At 44.5% G+C, this 17,533-nt stretch overlaps 1 protein-coding gene across 2 annotated transcripts in view; it reads left to right on the top strand.

Annotated features, from left to right (window-relative positions):
- LOC141063482 (uncharacterized) overlaps nt 1-17,533 on the top strand; it is a 64,412-nt gene that overhangs the window by 22,694 nt on the left and 24,185 nt on the right. Inside the window, exon 1 of one of the 2 annotated variants that reach the window (XM_073557534.1) lies at nt 11,137-11,320. The exons of the other annotated variant lie outside the window; for it this stretch is intronic. The gene's annotated coding sequence lies outside the window, so the exon portion shown is untranslated. Of the gene's footprint in view, nt 1-11,136; nt 11,321-17,533 lie in introns of those variants that run through there. 2 annotated transcript variants of the gene reach the window in all.

Here is a 17,533-nt window from a genome sequence, read left to right as displayed (position 1 = left end):
GGTTTGAGTTCTCACTGTCTGTCATTACTGTGTGGGTTTTGGTGGTTTGACAACTCACTGGGTGGAGGGTGGAGGGTTCAGCTTAGGGCTGAGCAGGAGATAAGGAGAGGCTGGAGGCTCAGGCATTTGCACCTTTAGCAAAAACCCTGGGTTGAGGGTCAGACAGGGTTTTCCCTAGTTTGAGGGACTCCGCAGGGGCCCGGGTTTTGTCAGCCTCCTTCGACCTAAGCCTCGCATAACAGGTTGGTAGGCTACTACCGAAGGTTCATCAAAGGCTTCACTGAGATAGCCACGCCTATGCAAAATTCTCTGGTGGGCCAGCCCAAGAAAGCCAGGAAGAAGAGTCCTACATTTGAATGGAATGTGGAACTGGAGAGGTCTTTCACTCGACTGAAAATGGCTCTCACAGGAGATGAAGTTCTGGCCTACCCAGATTATGACCAACCATTTGTTCTGTATACTGATGCCAGCAACGTGGGACTAGGAGCAGTACTGTCACAGGTACAGAATGGCAAAGAAAAAGTGATCTGCTATGCCAGCAGGAAGCTTCGTCCCACTGAAAGGAACCCTGACAACTACAGTTCCTTCAAGCTGGAGTTCCTCGCCATAGTCTGGGCTGTGACTGAACGAATCAAGCATTACCTAGCTTCAGCCAAGTTTACCATCTTCATGGACAGCAACCCGTTGACTCACTTGGAAACTGCCAAACTAGGTGCACTGGAGCAGCGATGGATGGCCCGGCTGTCTAACTATGAATTTACCATCAAGTACCGAGCGGGGCACAAGAATGCCAATGCTGATGCGCTGTCCAGAATGCCCAATCTGCCAGATGCAGGAGAAGACCCTGAGGCACTCGAAGAAATAGTTATCTGCCTTCCACCCGCCAATTGGGGCCCAACGTGCCAAAGGAGTGAGAAACAAACGGTCTGTCGTGAAAGAGGCCACCCTAAATCCATTGCCTCATCATGTCTGGGCAGAAACGCAGGATAGCGACCCCGCAGTCCACCTGGTAAAGGAGCTACTGTCACAAGCTGACTCACGCCCAGGTCCAGATGCTCCTGAAGAAACCCAGCAGTTGTGGAAGGAAAGAGGCAGGCTGTTCCTCTATGAGGGAAAGCTGTGCCGGAGGAGTATCAATGCCCGCACTCATGAGTTGGTCTGGCAAGTGGTAATCCCAAAGTGGGAGGCATCAATGGTCTTGGAAGCATACCACAATGGAGGTGGACACTTCAGATGGAAGAAGTTGGAGGCCTTGCTCCGGGAGAGATTCTATTGGGCTGGTATGAGGAAGGCCATTGAAAATTGGTGCCGGGAGTGTGGACAATGCAACCTGCGCAGGAAGGACCGTAACAGCCAGCGAGCTTCTTTGCAGCCAATAATAACCAAACAACCATTTGAGTTGGTCGCCCTGGACCATGTGAAGCTGGTTCCAAGCCGTTCAGGCTACGTTTATGCTCTTACCATCGTTGACCACTACTCGAGATTCCTGGTAGTCGTGCCTGTCAAGGATCAAACAGCCAGGACAGCAGCCAGAGCATTCCAACAGCTCTTTTGTCGACCACACGGATACCTAGAGCGAGTGCTTACAGATCAAGGTCCAGCCTTTGAGGCAGAAGTGTTCCAGGAATTCTGTAACTTGTACGGTTGCAAGAAGATCAGGAAAACACCGTACCATCCATAGACCAATGGCATGTGTGAAGAGATGAATCAGGTGGTGATTGACCTACTGAAGACCTTGCCTTTGGAAGAGAGGAATCTGTGGCTAGAGAAGTTGCCAGATCTGGTAAACCTTTACAATCACATTCCTGTGAATTCTACCAACTGCACTCCAGCCTACCTAATGAGAGCGAGGCCTGGCAAGCTGCCTATTGATTTGGATATGGGAGTCCTGACACCTGAAGTAACATCACCAGATGCTGACTGGGATACAGAGCGGAAGCAGCAATATCGAAGAGTACAAGAGTGCGTAGAAAAGAGTCTAGCTCAGGCGAGACAAAAACAGGAAAAGAACTACAATCAACATGCACCTGCAGTTCCCTTGTCACCAGGAGAACAAGTCCTAAAGAGGAAAAGAAGGATGCATAAATTGGATGACCAATGGGAAGCTGAACCCTACACCATCCTACCATCAAACTTTGACAACACCAAAGTGTGCCTTATCAGTAAGGATGGAGGAGAAACCTCATCAGCAGTATCAAGGGATTTTCTGAAACTGTGCCCTGACCAACTAAAGGACAGAATGTAAGAGCAAAACAACCTTCAGCCCATAGAGGAAGAAGAAGAAAAGGTCAGTACTGTACTTGGAGAATTCCCTGCAAATTGGACTAGAGTGAATCAAGCCATAGTGGTGCCAGTTTTGACCTTTCCCCAACTGGTAGTGCAAGAAGAAGTGACTCAAGACCACCCTGAAAACCAGCAAGTACAAGCAGTAGATGCTACACCAGCAGTGGAACAAGAGAATTCTTACCCTGCCAGTGGTGAATCTGTCATGCCCACAGTGAGTAGAAGTGGTCCTATGAAATCTAGTATCCCTGTGCTACGCAGAACCAACAGTCATGTAGCCAGTACAACACACACTACACCAGTAGTAGTTAACATAAGGCATCCAGTAAGTTCCCCAACAACACCAGTGCTATGTAGGTCTGTCCGTAGTACCCAAGGTATTCCACCCTTAAGGGTCTGCATATAGATAAGTCTTGTAATTGTTAATCTGTAAATATGCAACGTTTCAAGTTTTGTGCCTACAGAGACTCTGTAAGACTTTTTGGATATTTTATTTTGTTTCAATGGACAGCTGGACCACAGGACTATGTGTGGTCAAAACTAACTTGTACATAGTTCACCAACTTGCTCAGGAATTGGACCATGGACATTGACGCTTGGACTAATCGTCACAAGGACTGTTTTTGAGCTTTGGTTTTTGTATTTTTCATTTTTTTGTAAAATCTTGTTACAGTTACAATTGTTAATTGTTTATATGTTTACATGTTTTACCTTCAGTCCGGGAGTACTGAATTGCACTAGGGGGGAATGTGGCGCCCCCAGGAGTATGGTCTCCACAGTGGCATTACCTTCCTCCTAGGGAGTGTGATGTCATGCTTGGAAGCAATAAAGGGTCTCTCTGGCAGTTAACCAAAATACACAACACAGCTCCCACTCCAGGCCAGCAGAGGGAGCTCTGAACCCAAAAACTGGGGGAAGAGCTACTCTCTGGAGGCCAGGAAAGGAGAATTAGGAGTTGTGTGAGGAGGGCAACGTGTGTGGACATGAGGAGAAGAGCTGGGGGATTGAGCAGAGAGTTCAGGCTCATTCCCAGCTATAGCGCATGATCTGGAGCCCGGTATCCAAGGCTGTATGGACACTGATGGTCCTGCAACAGAAACCGGAGGAACAGGAAGCTGTAAATGCTCTATTCCCACATAAGACTCGGAGGCACAACAAACAGCGACGTGTGAGCCAGAAGAAGAAGGCTCCAGCTGTCTGCCATACGAGGGAGTTCTAAAGAGGATAAGCAAGTGGAACTTCAGTGTAACACAGTACTGCAAGTACCTAAAACTAAGCGCTAGGAAGGAGTCTACACAACCCATCTGCCTAGAGAGATTCCTAAGTTGCTTCCAGGCTAGCCAGCTCCTGTGCCATCTGCAATCTGGACCCTGGACTGCATTTGCCAAGCAAAGTAAAGGTAAAGAAACTGCACCCTGTTGTGTCCTTGCCTTCTTCCTGCAAACTCTCCAGCACTGCTACATCTCTGTGCCAAACACTACACCCTCTTCCTCAACACCTACCCTCTTCATCTACTCTGCCCTGGGACTACAGCCCTGCCTGTGGAGGGCTACACCGTCATTGCTGCACCCCACCTTCTGTCCCAGAGGATCTGTCCGCAGTGTCGGCTTAACATCTTCATTGCTGAACACCACAGGTGGCGTCATGAATCATTCACTCATAAACTTTATTCCATCACTTAATCCCTTTTACATGGGCGCCCAGGGCCACGGCCCGGTCACTGCTGCTGTGACATTCCCCTCTGAGAGATCGGCCCGGTACCGAGTACCCCACATCCCTGGGAGGGCGACCCACAGGCATCCGTGACACATTGCCCCTTGCCCGCCTCCTGTGCCTTAGTCATGCTGCGTGTTTGTGTCTCAGCCATGTGCAGTGGCCAGTGAGGCGTGTCTCCTGCCTCGAACCCTGGCGTGACTCCTAGCATGCACCCTGCCTCGAACCCTGGTGTGGCTCCTAGCACGCACCCTGCCTCGAACCATGCACCCTGCCTCGAACCCTGGCGTGGCTCCTAGCACGCACCCTGCCTTGAACCTTGGTGTGGCTCCTAGCACGCACCCTGCCTTTGAACCCTGACCCTGGCGTGCCCCTCTGCACGCGCAGGACCCTGTCTTGTATGTTGAACCTGACCCTGGCGTGCCCCTTGGCATGCACAGGACTCTGCCTTGTACCTTGTGCCTTGGCGTGTCTCTACACACGCACTCTGTCTTGTTTGTTGAACTCTGAACCCTGGCGTGTCCCCTGCACACACACCTTGCTTTGAACCCTGGCATGTCCCCTACACACGCACCTTGCCTTGCACCTTGCTTTGAACCCTGGCGTGTCCCCTACACACGCACCCTGCCTTGCACCTTGTCCTGGACCCTGGTGTGCCCCTAGCACGCACTCTGCCTGAAATCCTGCCTTGGACCTCGGCATGTTCCCTCACACGCACCATGCCTGGAGATCTTTCGTGCCTCCTTGCCTGAACCCTGGTTTGCCTGCCGGATGCTCGGAACCTGCCGATCGCTGACAGAGATCGTAAGCCTGATGACTGCGGCCTGTTGTCCGGAGCTGATGTCCACAACCTGATGCCCTGATCATGTCGATCATTGCCAGCTGTCCGGAGTCCGATGCCATTGTGCCTTTGCCTGTACCCAGGCGTGCCACCTGGCACATACCATGCTATGGACCTTGGCGTGCCCACGCACCTTGCTGTGTTTGCTTGTTCTCACGTTTTTGCACTGAATGTTCCTGCAGTTGTCTAAATGAAGATGCCTTGAACTTACGTCTTGTCTTGTTTCCTGCTTGTCCCTGGTCGTTAGACACTCACAAAGTGTCCCCCTGAGCCAGCCGTCTGGTCCCAGCAGTCGTGGTGGCTCACCCCCTTGGTCTTGCCCCTGATACTCCCTGTATAGGGGGTGGTTCCTCACATGGTCAGCTCGCCCTCGGTGGGTGGGTGCCACGACCCAGAGGGTCCACTCAAAAAATGGGCTCAGCAGAAGCTGAGCCCGTCACAGTGTACTTTTATTGTTTATATCTATTTTCATGAAAATATTAATTCTTGGATACAATAAATTTGTATATATATATATATAAAAAATGTAATACTTATATTAGTTGCCATGTCAGTCTGGGCCAGATGGAAAAGACGGGAAAAGTGAATGACTCCACCAGAAAGAGCGTCAGTTGTAAGTCACTATCTGTAACTATATTGTAATCTCTTACATGTTCTGAAGGACTGGTATATCTACAACTACAAGTATATAGTCACCATATATAGTCATCTATATAGACACTATATAGTAGCAGCTCAGTCATCTGCTGAGGTTCTCCTACATCCACTACTAGGATGAGCCAACATAGTTCTAATAAAGGTTACCTGGTTAGGGGCCCACTCAGAAGTTTTACTCCTCCTGAACCAAACCCCTAGCTACTCCTCTCATAAGACCTCTTTAAAAAATAGCACTACTCAGATATGTTGTTCGGCAGCACAGAAAAAGGGCAGTCAATTGGTGGCTACAGTAGAGAGATGTCTAGTTCATAGTGAGTCACTTCAATATAATTTAATTTACTATAATTCATGAATTTATTCATTCATTCATTCATTCAAAATAATTAGGGATCAATGTTTACTATCTACAATTTTTTATGAAAACATGCTTTTCTTCATGCGTTTTTTCTGTTCTATAGAAAGGCCTATAGGAATATGTATTTAAAGAAAAACACTACACCAAAAATACAAAAAATGACACAAATGATAAAGGTTTGGATTCCATTTATTATTTTTTTATTTTTTAAAGCAGCAAATAAGCTGGGTTTTCCCTCACAATAGTGATTTAATAAATAACTGATTTCAGGGGACTAAAATGGGTTATGGGTTTTCATCTGCCCCATCCCTTCTCACTGCACAACCACATAATACCTTTGAATGGAGTTTTGGTACTTCTTTCCTCAGAGTTGATTGAACTGGTGGAGCTAGCCGAGTACAGCGCTAGCGCTCATCAGTTTCTCTCAGCCTGTAGACATTGAATGGAGCAGCAGGGCACATACATGAGCTCTGCCCAATTCAAGTGTCTTTCTTATTGTAATATTGCATTAAGAAGGAATAAGGGGCTTGGGACATCCATTCCAGTGGTGGGGGGTGTCAACAATCAAACACTTACCACCTATAGTTTTCACAAGTGGGAAAGATATTATCCAGGACTTTTTTTCCTACAGGCCTAAGAACTAACAAAGTGGTAATTGCTACCTGCCTGCTGTGCCCAGCGCTGATCTCTACTGGCACAGAGCAGTCACAGGCCACTCCTGCTGGCGATTCAGTGGCTTCCGTTGTCGTTACTTCAACAAAACAGTGGCCTTTCTCACGCTATGCTCTGTTCAGGGGGCGTTATTGGTGACGTCATGTTGATTGACAGCTTGCTCCCTGCTGCCTAACTGTGGGAAACCAGCTATCAATCATCATGACATCGGAGGAGCTGTTCTGCTGACGTGGAGCAATTGAATTGCCGGCAAGAGTGGTCAGTGACGACTCTGAGCCAGCACCGGGTAGAAAAGGCAGGCCATTGCCTCTGTTAGCAGCCTGTTAGTTTTTAGGCCCATAGAAAAAAAATAGTCCTGGGTAGATTGATTACATCAGTGTCTTTACTAGAATTGCATCAATAGATTGTAAGCCCTTAAAGGGAATCTGTCACCTATTTTTGGGTATATAAGATGGTATATAAGATGCGGCCACCGCCATCAGGGGCTTATCTACAACATTACAGAATGCTGTAGATAAGCCCCCGATGAACCTGAAAGAGAAGAAAAATGAGTTGTATTATACTCACCCAGGGGCGGTCCTGGTCCGCTCCGGGTCTAGAAGGTGTTTCCCATCGCGTCTCCGGCGCAAGTGGGCCGCCCTCCCAGGGTTGTGGGGTACTCGGTACCGGGTCGGTGTCAGTGGGATGTGTCACAGCAGCGGTGACCCGGACCGTGGCCCTGGGCGCCCAAGCAATGGGGGAATGTAGTTAATGGAATGGAATAGTTCGTGACGCCACCTGTGGTGTTCGGCAAGGCAGGTGTTAAGCCGACGCTGCAAACAGATTCTCTGGGACAGATGGTGTGGTGCAGCAATGATGGTATAACCCTCCACAGGCAGGGCTGTTGTCCCAGGGCAGTGTAGAAGTGGTTGGCACGGGGATGTAGCAGTGCCGGAAAGGTAGGAAGCAGACAAGACACAGCGGGGTGCAATTTCTGTACCTTTACTTGATAACTGCAGTCCATGGTAACGGAGCAGGCTAGACTGGAAGCAATTCAGAGATTCTCTCTCAGCAGATGGACTGTGCAGTCTCCTTCCTAGCGCTTGTTTGAATGAAGTACTCCAAGTACTGAGTTACACTGAAGTTCCTCCTGTCGGATGTTCCCAAGAACCTTACTTGCACGGCAGACAGCTGTAGCCTATCTCGGGGGCTCCTTTCTCCTGAGTCCCGGCTCTCTATCCAAGCTGCTGTTGTGCCCTCAAGTCTTAGATGGGAGTAGGGCATTTACAGCCTCCTACTCCTCTGCTATCTGTTGTAGGACCGTTAGTATCCGTACAACCGTGGAGACCAGGCTCCAGTTCATGCGCTCACTGTGAGGGAGCTCTCCTTTCCTAGCTCAACCTCCAGCTTCTCTCTATACGTTTGCACACTTCACCCTCCGCAGACAAACTGACCACTCCTTCCTCCTAGCCCTCAGAGAGCACTCCTCCCCTTAATTCTGGTTCAGAGTTCCCCCTGCTGGCCTGGAGTGGAACTGTGTTGCATGTATGGATTGACTGCGAGAGAGACCCATCATTGCCTCCAAGCCTGGCATTACCCTCCCCTGGAGGAAGGCAAAGCCACTGTGGCGGCCATACTCCTGAGGGCGCCACTCAAGCGTACTGATCTGCCCTGTTGAGGGCAGAGCAGAGTACTGCAGTGCGCAGGCGCCCGGGAGAGGTCCAGCACCTTCTGTGCACACAGTTCTGCATTTAAAAAAAATTCTTAACAACCCAAGACATTGACATCAGGCTTAAGTGTTAGTGTGCCAGTAGTCACCTGAGGTGTAATCAAGAATCATTACTCCACTGGCTCTTACAATTCCAGCCCTAAACTAATTTAAAAGTATCAACCAATATGGCTGTTCATTTGGAAAAGAGGAAACAATATGGACAAGGACAAACACAGAGATCGGGAATTGGGTATATCTCTTCAGTAAAGCTAGAGTAAAGGGGTTTTTCAAAATGTAATAATGAACCACAATGATCTGACCATATTAAATGGTGTACCTATTAAGTGTTATTTTTTTAAGAAGACTCAAAAATGTATTTCTACTAGTGATGAGCGAGCACTGAAATGCTCGAGGGCTCGGTACTCAAAGCGAGCAGGTCAGACGCTCAGAAAGGTTTAACTCGAGAACTGAGTATAATGGAAGTCAATGGTAAACTCAAGCATTTTTCTGAAAGATCCTAATATAGCGGGCTTGTGAGACAGGACAATCACTTAAATGGATGGAAGCAGCGCTCAAATGGAATGTGAACAGCATGGGGAAGACGCCTGGATACATCTCTGACTCCCAGGTCGCTGCTGGAAGCAATGACTACAGTAGATTTCCTAGTAGAGGGGGAAATAAAACTACACCCACCAGTAGTCACCAGTAAATTTAATTTTAACATTTGACTATCTTATCTGGGCATGTGGTGTGTGACATGGTCAGATATATCCTGTTTCATTTATGAAGGAGGGACTCAAACTTACAATACCTATGCGGACAGCGCAAGAACTGTCAAAAATTAGAGGGAAGAGGGACTCCAATACTCCCAGATATAAAGGCTTCATACACATTCTGTTAAAATTGATAGGTAGTGGGACTCCTAGACTCATAAAGCCAGTACACTAAGTGCAAGGGCTGCCAAAAAATAGAAGGAGGGACTGCAATACACCCTGGAAGACATGTAGAGGAGGGTCTCATAAAACAATTTTTTTCCCATTTTTAAGGAGTAGGACGCCTAGACTATTAAAGCCTATGTACTAAGTGCCAGGGTTGAAAGACATTCAAAAATACCTCTGGGGTATATCTAATATATAAAGCTCAATGTGGGTGTGTATGTATGTGTGTGTGTGTATCATCATAATGAGGGGCGGGGCTTGATACACATACACTTTTTCCCCATTATGTAGATAGGGGCAAAATTGTTTGGTGAATTGGAAGGCGTGGGGTTAAAATTTCACCTCACAACATGGCCTATGACGCTCTCGGGGTCCAGACGTGTGACTGTGCCAAATTTTGTGGCTGTAGCTGCTACGGTGCGGATGCCAATCCCGGACATACACACACACACACACACACACACACACACATACATACACACCCACATTGAGCCTTATATATTAGATATGTAAGAGAATTGTACAGGTAGGCCTCATACACATCTTGTAAAAATTATGAAGGAGGATGTCATACACTGATTAAAAATGAGGGTCACATGATGACCCTCTAAAAATTATGAGCCTGCAAGCTTTCCAATATTAATAGGGAAAAGAAAATTATGTTACCCTGAAAAGGACTTTTGTTTTTAGGTTGCAGCAGCAATATACCTATAGAAGGACTGTAAGGCAATAAACCCTGCCTATATGCCTTTAATCCAAAACTATTCCTCCTCCATTAGCTATCCCTACAGTGAATGCAGGTAACAGTGTTTTTACTAGAGAAAGGACAATATGTAGCCCTGAAAAGGACTTTTGTTTTAATAGTGCAGCAGCGGTATACAAGTACTGCAATAGCAATTAAACACTGTCTATAGGACTGCTCGAATCTAAGTTCTCCCTCCTAGATCAGTGCTCCCTGAACTGCTTCCAGAGGAGAGTATGCTGAGCATCACATCACCGGGTCTTATATAAGACGAGATGCACCCAGACAATCACAGCACTGTCAGTAGCCAACATGGCTATGGCACTAAAGTGTATGGTGTGAAATCTCTGCATGTTTATTGGCTGTCTAACAGGCGTGAAACAAGCGGGGCGGAGACTCGAGCATGGCACTCGATCCCCCACGATACTCCATCGAGTAATGAGCGTACCAGAGTACACCCATGCTCGATTGAGTATGCAGCAGTGGCGAGCACCCTTGCTCCTCACTAATTCTTACTATAAGTAATGTATTAGCTACTATGAAAGTTTCAGGAGGAAAAACAACAATTAGGTTGAGATAGTCATCATAGTTAAGTTAGTTCCCTTACTGCAATTTCTTTAAAAAAAACCCTGTTCTTTATTCACCCTCCCTAGGTCTAGCGCTGAGTCTCCACTGCCGCTCCCGATGTCTGTTTTTACCTGCAGCGCTAATTTCATGCCGACAGCCAATAACAAGGCTCCTTGCCTCTGATTGGCTCGTGCTGTCAAATTAGGAACAGCTCAGTGACATCAGCCCTGCAGACAATAACAGACACCGGGAGCAGCAGAGACTCAGTTTTGGACCCGAGAATGGTGATTAAAGCTCAGTTTGCTTTTTACCAAAGCTTGAGGACAGGGATTTTCTGAATCATTAAACTCCTTGTAAAATCTTAGATATTCCTGCCCAAAAATCTGAAATACAATTGCATAAACCAGCATCACAAAGGAACTCATTTTAATATTTTGGGGACTGGAATCTCCTCTGCGTAACACCCTGATTACAGGCATGACATTAATGCACCAGCAAAGCCATATTAGTTGTTGCCAAACCCAGTCCTATATTAGGAAACCTTCAGAAGGTAATTTTGTAGGCTGATCAGTTTTCAGATTAAGGGAGAGGTGCATCTCATTGGTGACTCCTTGGTAACGTTTCTAGTTTCGCTGTGAACATCTCTGCGTTTGCATGTGTTACTGATGTAATTTGCTGGGGACCTGCTTCATATTTTCTCGGCCCTTCCCTTTCTGTCACAAAGTTGTATCCGCCCAGCATACTTCAGCTTGCAATACTTGTTTGGCTTCTTTAAACTACAGGACCATTTGTGACAAGTGACAAGAGCTCATTTCCCTGGTGTCTGGATCTCCAGAGACTTCACCGTGGGCATCTGGAAAAGGTAAATATGTGGACACCTATGTTCACAGGTTCATGCATTTGATTTAATTAATTGAATGTTAAGTAATTATTGGGAGTCGGAAAAGGAAATCACTGCTTTGGATAAATATTGAATATCGTATGAACGTTCTACAACCATATTTTTAACCATTGGACCTAGTTGGGAGCTCTGTGATCACAAGTGCTGTGAGTTGTTACCTCCAATTCACATAATAAATCTTCAGGCATCCTGGGGATACCCCTCTCTCTCCTCAGAGAAAGGGTATGTGCACATGGAGTCTTTTTGCAAAGTTTTCAGAGATGAAACTCAGCGGAAACTCAAGATTTTGAGATTTGGAGGAGGATTTGAAGGGTAACCTCTCAGTTTTTGTTCCAGAAGGTTTTCTAAAAACTGTGTGCATATAGCCATAGAAAGAATTAGAATATACGTTTCAGCATTTAGGATAGCCATGAACTGACCAAAATTCTTTAGGCTGAGTGCCCACGTTGCGTTTTTTTAAGCGTTTCCGCAGCACTTTTAGACAAGCGTTTCTGCTGCAGAAACGCTTAAGAAAAGCATCTAATGTAATAGAATGGAAAACGCTTAGCGGAAAAAAACGCAGCATGTACATTAATTGTGTGGAATCGCATGCGATTCCGCATACATACACTGTATTTGCAAAAACGCATGTCAAAGCGCTTGACAATCGAGTCAAAAACGCGTGTAAAAAAGCACATGCATTTTCCCTGGCAGGGGCATGCGTTTCTGCTCAGGAAAAAAACGCATGAAAAACGCTACTTGGGCACATAGCCTTAAAGGCTTTTTAGAGATGCTTCATATAAAAAACACAATCTATTTCTATTGTCTTGACTAAGGATCAGCTGGTGTTTTCCATTTGTGTATTGCTGTATTTATATGATCTAGGTGTCAGAGCCTATGGACAATATATGATGTAGATGAAATGTCACTTTTCCTCTGTGATAAAGTTCTATACTCCATGGATCTGTGGGAGATTTAGGATTAGGGGCAGATGCACAGTACAGCCCAGTAAGTAAAGCGCCCGGTTGCCAGCCAAGAAGCAGCTAGCGGCTTACTTTCTATGAGTGCACGTAAAAATCTGAGATCATGAACTTCATGGCCCACTGAGACTGGACTATTATAAAGAAAAAAGGGTTCTATTATATTGGAGAGAAAGGAATCCATAGAGAGGGACCCTCTTCTGAGGTAACGCGTATGAAGATAATTTGGAAGTCTAAAATCTAAACTCTATATCTCTCGTTCTTCATTACTAACCTGGAACTATTAAAATAGACTGAAAAGGACATAAATCCAAGAAAACATCACAGTAAAAAAACAGCTTTTCATACCAATACTTGGTCACGATACCGATATGCTGCAGGTGGCTGCATCCTGCAGCACATTATTATTGTAACCAGATATTGGTACACTAAGTATGGCTGCTTGCTTTCTGTGTAAATTAGCACTGACTTTCACCAACAAATACAGTAGTAGAAGTTCCAAGATGATTTACCAATTTAATATATCTTTATAGAAAGAGCTCAATATTTTTTTCAACATGGCACCAAATGCAATATATATACAATTTTGACTGCCTATAGCCAGGGGCGGACATATCATTGATGCAACTTGTATAGCCGCACAGGGGCCCAAGAGGTAATGGGACCCACCTCCACATAAGCAGGTGGAATTGTGCCTTATGAATAACTATTACACAGCAAAGGGCTCATATCTTCTTTTTGCACAGGGGTCCCTTTCTGCCTGCGTCCACTCCTGCATACAACCACTGGTCCCAGTAGGAGGCGCTATTATCTCATGCCCTCAACTCAAAACTCAATGCTAAATCAATATGCAGTAAACGCCTAAGCTCCCATTAATGATGGAAGCATTTATCCAGAATTTTAGAATTTCATTGTGGTCGCTAAGAGGATTGGATCTCTGTATCAGAAAAATGAATCTGCAAGGTCAGGCGGTTTTCTACTATATTTAATTGATTTGGATACAGGACAAACTCGCCCACCTTCCAGGAAAGTGTATTGAGCATGTTGCTCTCTCAGACACATATTTACTTCCATAGCAGAGAAATGCAAGGAAGCAACTACGCAGAATTTACTGTAATTAATGGATACTTCCTTTCTGGCCATGCACCCTATTGTGGACTGCCAAAAAGGCCAGATTAGACTCTGTGCCGATCATGGGTGCCTTTTTGTGTCAAGAATGGGTGTAACACATGGAATGGCAGATAATTCTTTTCAAAAGTTGTCGTGTTGAATTTTTTTGTTATTGACAGTTGCTCTTGTTAAAATTTTATTTCTGCTTAACGACATATATGGTTCCTATTAACGGCAGATCTGGCTAGTCCATAGATTATCAGATAAATCAATTTTTACCTAATTCTTATTTGATCCTACAGCATTGTCACCGAAATCGTCAAACTTCATAGACCAGCCATGAATGATGTGGTTTTTTTTCAGAAAGCAGTATCTAAAATGTATGCCTAGCTGACTTGGTTGAGCGCGAATTCCAGTCATTGTATTCAATAATAGGTAGTAATTTCCCTAAATGTCTTATTAGAAAAATACTCAGCACCGCAGGATTTATTGCAACATAGCAAATAACTTTCAGTGAACCAAATCTAGCAAGATGTCTGTGAGTAGGTACCATTTGTAAAAATGGAAAGTTTTTTAGTATAAAGCAGGTGTACACTATGGGACTATGGGTTGGGAAGGCTTCAAAACATTTTAGTATGTAACTGTAATTTGTAGGTTGTATTATCACATATATTAAAGGAGTTTTCTCAGCATCATAAATGGTTAAAATCCCAAGGGGAGCTTGTAAGCGCTGCTCTAAAGCTAATCGAATCAATGGATCTGGCCAACTGTAGGGATACTGTCGTCCTCTGCAGCTGCTGAGCTGCCTCTTCTTGAGCACAGTTCAGGTCAGGAGAGCAACCATGCTGCTGGTCCAAACTGTCAATGACTCAGTAGTTCACTGTCCCCCGGCAGGCAAGATGTTGGGAGGAAGGGGAACGGTGCGCTCCTGAAGATATATGATGAGACAGCCTCTTTGAGATCGATTACAGATGTCATAAGAATGTTATTGGTGACAGATCTCATAAGCTCTGTATATAAAGGCATAAGTTGTACGGAATAGTAGAAAGGTGGCCATATAAATATATTGGCACCATATCTCCATATGTTACTGACTCCTGATTTCCTATGAAGGCATAAAAGGAAAAAAATTGTGGTAACCTCTTCAGGACTCTAAATGTATCAAGCATCTTTCACCTGATGGAGGCCTTTTGGTTCCATTTTCAGGATACCATGTTAGGCGTGGCAGGTGTAAGTATGCCTGCTATGTCCAGGCTGCCATACATAAAATATGTGTCATAATTTGGAAATTGATGAGTACGACCTAAAGTATGTGATCAATGCAGAGACAAGGGGAAAGTGAGAATGCTTTTGTGTCACTGCAAAAACTTTACAAGGATTGATTAATGATTTGAGATAACGGAAATGAAGGTCAGGAATGTTGTCAGGTAAGTCCATGGAAAACATCCATCCACACAAAAGGGCGATGTATAAAAAGGGTTAAATGACCGCAGTGTGAACTACAACCAATGCGCACGGCTAAACTATAGTCTACCATACTGTGACGACACGCTGTTAGATACAATTGCATGTACAGTACTTCACAGTTGTAGGCAAATGTGAAAAAGTTCTGCAAACTAAGAATGCTTTAGAAAATGTACAATTGCTAATAACTTATTTTTCTCAACTGGCAAAGTGAATAGACAAGAGAGAAATATCAATATTTGGTGTGAATAGCCTTTGCTTTCAAAACAACATCAATGCATCAATTCTTCTTAGCACATTTATTGCACACAGTTGTTTCAAACATTTTGGAGAGCTTCTGTGGATGAATGCATGATCCTTGAGCCAATCCTTTTGCCTCTTCATGTAATCCCAGACAAGCTCGATAATGTAGAAACCAGGGCTCTGTGGGGCCGTATCATAATTTTCAGGACTCATTGATCTTCTTTGTGATGAACATACTTCTTAATGACATTGATTGTATGTTTACAGTTGTTCTCCTGCTGCAGAATAAATTTGGAGCCAGTCTGGCTTTTTGTTGATGGTATGGCATGATGGATACGCATCTGCCTGTAATTCTCAATTTTGAAGACACCATCAATCCTGACAAAATTCCCAACACCATTTGCTCAAAAAATGCATCCCTAAACTTGCAAGGAACCTCCACTATACCTAACTGTTGTGTGCAGACAATCGTTGTACTGCTCTCCAATCCTTTGGTGAACAAACTGCATTCTTTTAAAGCCAAATGTTTCACATTTTGACTCATCAGTTCAGAAGCACCTGTACTCCAGTTCCTATTCTTCATGCGTGGTTGAGTCACTTGTTTCCATATTGGAGGTATGGCTTTTTGCCCACAATCCTTTCATGATGACCATTTCTGGCCACAATTCTCCAATCAGTAGACGGGTGTAGCTGGGTCAAAATTGCTGCTGTGAATTTTGAATTGATGGCACTGCTGGACATCTTCCGATTTCAAAGTGAAGTTAGCATAATGTGTCTTTCATCTGCTGCACTAAGTTGGCTGACCATTGCATTTATGGTCTACAATGTTGCCCTGTTCTTGGTTTCCTCAAAGATGAGAAATACAGGCAGATGTTTATGTATCATGCAATACATCTTGGAGGCATCCAATTTGCTCCAAACTTATTCTGCAGCAGGACAACGACCCCAAACATGCAGCCAGTGTCATTAAGAACTTTATTCAGTGTAAATATGAACAAGGAGCCCTGTAAGTGATGATATGACTCCCACAAAGCCCTGCTCTCAACATCATATAGTCTGTCTGGGATTATATGAAAAGTCAGAAGGATTTGAATAAGCCTACATCCACAGAAGATCTGTGGTTAGTTCTCCAAGATGTTTGGAACAACCTCCCTGCGGAATTCTTTCAAAACCTGTGTGTAAGTGTGCCTATTATTATTAATAGTAGTAGTATTTATTTTTATAGCACCATTAAAGGCGTTATCCTTTACTAGGACAACCCCTTCTCATTGCCCATGTTTGGCCCTGATAAAATAAAAGCACCTCTACTTGCCTTGAGTGCCAGAACTATTCCGGCGGTGTCAGCAATCGTCTTCCCATTGCTCACGTGTGGTTGTTATGACACATGAACCCTGCGCCCAATCAGCCCTGGGGTCACTGTCCTCTGTTTTACACATATACGCCATCAAGAGGGAGTGGGAGCTGCGGCTTCTCTTTCACTGCCCATTGATATAACAACCACACATATGCCCCAGGAAAGCAAGTGCCAAGACCGCTGAAACTATGCAAGCGCAGGAGGTGAGTATAAGCTTTTTTATTTTATCAGGGTCAAACATGGGGTATGAGAAGGGGTTGTCCTAGTAGCGGACAACGTCTTCAATTCCAGGGCCATGTACATGTGAAGTGTTACGTATGCAGTATATCATATATATATATATATACAGTATATATATATATATATATATATATATTAAAAAAGGTAAACAAACTGCAACAAACTGGTACAGAAGTGTAGAGGGTCCTGCCCTCATTGCTTACAAACTATACCTAAAATAATTGATGCTATGATGCTGGTTTAGTCACAACAAATATTATTCTCGTTTAGATTTCTCTTTTGTTCAGTCACTTGGAATTTTGTTAATTGATAAAAATAAACTATGAACAATACTATTTTGAAGGCATTCTCACTTTGTAGCATTTTTTTCACACCTACTTAAGACTTATGCACAATTCTGTATCTGTTGGATAGAATTAAGGAAAGTAAGACTCTTGTTATGGAAAAACGACACCTAACGGTACAAGTTCAATGGCGCGATGAAAAGAACACAGAATCTTTCTGGGAACATTTTAGGACTGATCTTTTACGGATTAGCGACTACTAGATGGAAATATTAAAAACAGTCAACTTCTTTCCAGATGATGACGATCTGTCATATGTGACACAAAAAGGGAGATTTACGTTAAATTTCACTTTCCCATACCATAAAATAATAGGAGCATTTCCAATTATAGAGGAGAGCAGCACTGGGAAATCATTTTTCCATGAAGTACATGGAAGTACAGTGTTACACGCTCTTAGTACTGGCAGTTTTAGCTGTATTTAGTCATTTGTTTTAGTTATCAAAATATAGGTTATGAT

This window comes from Dendrobates tinctorius, unplaced genomic scaffold (assembly GCF_039654945.1).
Source record: "Dendrobates tinctorius isolate UK_male_01 unplaced genomic scaffold, ASM3965494v1 ptg000250l, whole genome shotgun sequence".
Classification (NCBI taxonomy): Eukaryota; Metazoa; Chordata; class Amphibia; order Anura; family Dendrobatidae; genus Dendrobates; species Dendrobates tinctorius.
This window is presented reverse-complemented; position numbering and strand designations above follow the sequence as displayed.